Source organism: Procambarus clarkii, chromosome 91, assembly GCF_040958095.1.
Source record: "Procambarus clarkii isolate CNS0578487 chromosome 91, FALCON_Pclarkii_2.0, whole genome shotgun sequence".
NCBI lineage: Eukaryota > Metazoa > Arthropoda > Malacostraca > Decapoda > Cambaridae > Procambarus > Procambarus clarkii.
Window position 1 is genome coordinate 1,628,932 of NC_091240.1, and position 2,291 is coordinate 1,631,222.

Genomic DNA, 2,291 nt, shown 5'->3' on the forward strand with positions numbered 1-2,291 from the left:
ACGATTAAATGTTGATGTGATCTTGATATGATGGCTGTTCTTGGGAATTCGAATTCCAATTCATAGCGCCACATCAAATATAAATATTTGATTGTGAGAACCCGTCGGTTACCCTTTATTAGTTCTAACGTCCTCTTTAACTAGGAGGAGCCAGCGGCCTATTGTGGACAGGTTTTCACCCCTAGTGGTGGAGGCCTGGCGGTTTGCTCCCGCTTTTCCTTTTTCTATTGGACTCATGCTTAACTGCTGTGAGCAGCCTTTAAACTTGTAGTCCAGCTCCTAAGGGAGGTAGGCGTAGAAAAATATCTTACAATGGGAGTCGTCGCTAATGAAGGAAGCAGCAACATAGGAGCTTCCAAGAGTACCTACTTAATTCGAGGACCCATGTGTAGATGGACCCCCCCCCCCTAAGAATGATTTTCAAGGCGTAATGGAGAGAGTTATATGGACATCATTATTATTTGAGGGAGTGCATGAATTCATATGTTATGAATGATGCAGTGCAAGGTGAGAACGTTCATTTTATCTTGTTCGAGTTAAATTATATACTACACGTTGCCTAGCCCAAACAGCTAGGGAAAGGGGGGGGAGGTTGTTGGCGAAGATTAAGTAGAATCCTAGTGTACTTTATTAGTTGGCGCACTGGTATTTTATAAGCGTGATGCTAGTTTGTTGGACCTGATGGTAATGTGCTGTTATTTCTTTCTTTGTATTTTTGTAATAAATATTTGTAGAGAATTTGTTTTTGCATTTGTCCTGGTGACAATTTCTAGAACGAGAGAAACAGGTGCAGGTGATTCAACAGCAGACATAATATCATAAAGGGGAACTGGAAGGAGGTCATCCCAAAGCAAGGAGAGAGGTTGAGTCATAGTGGCTCAGCGGAATGTGTACTCTTGACAATGGGCCAGATTTGAGCCGATTCTCCAAATAAGGTGACGTTGAACCCCTTCTTCACATGTAAGATCTTTACAGGGTGACTCGTGTGTGCTACACTGGTGAAAGTAGTAGCAGGGAATAGTAAAGTATTTATTTTATTTTATTGGGGGGAGGGGGGGGGGGGCACTGATAATGGAACTACAACCCCCCCCCTGATACAGCCCACAATTGACTGATTAAACACATCAGATTAGGCTTGTTGTGGGAATGTGTTGTATCGAAAGTAAGAGTGGTTAATATACTAGTTGTGTGACTGCATTTTTAATAGGCAAGTGATATGACCGACTCTGCAGTCTCATCATACCAGCACAGTGGGAAATGATTCATGCTGTGTGTGGGTGCATAGCTATTGATGTGATACTTTTTATTAAAGTAATCCTGTGTCTTGTACTTAGTGTTAAGTGTAAACCACTGTTCACATTTATGCACATGTTTATGCCAAATCACCCAAAGTACTGCTACTCTTACTTGCATTAAAGCACTGCCTTAGTTCAGGGGTATTCCAAACCCCCAAGAAGTCTCTAATCACATTAAAATTATAGTTAATAATGTATGGACCTGTGAGAAGTCCTGTAGATTGCTCATTACACTGAAGAGACTAACAACCCAGTGGATCATAACTAGGGTTCACACCTGTCTGAGAAAGGATACCTATATTGGATCCCACATTCGACTAGCTGTGTTCTGGTCGGGGTACAGCTGCTCTTGTAAATGGTTTGCCTTGATAACAAGGCATCAACAGCTTTGTTGAGCCATTCTTCACACGTAAATTGGGGATGTTGCATGCAATTGCAGTCACTGCAAAACCATCATTCCACAGATTCATAAAGAGGAATTTCTTTATTGTGGAGGTAGTGACAAACTTCAAAATGTAGTTATGACAGAGCATAAAAGACCCGAGTCATCTAACCAGAAAACTAATAGCTAAGTGACTGGGTAAGAGCTGGAGCATATCCCCTACAAACACACAGGAAACCGTAAGACAACTACAAAATATCCAAGATGCGTGCCATCAGCAGTAAAAAACAAAACCCATAAAATATTGAAGCAAGTAGAGTACACTGCACATAAAATGTTGGTGTATTTTATTGTGTCACATGTTTATATGTGCCAGCATCAACAACATTTCAATAGTCTATAGTACTTACTACTAAATCATTTACTCAGATGATAAAAGCACCTCCAATATGACAACCAAAAATCTGACCTTAGTTTAGTTTGAGTTATAATGATTGTGTGACAATGATCAAGCATAAATACAGTATTTGTACATAAATTCATTGATGCCTTTTTCTCTATGGGAAATTACCATCCTTAGGAAGGCATGAATGACAGTAATTACAATTCAACTG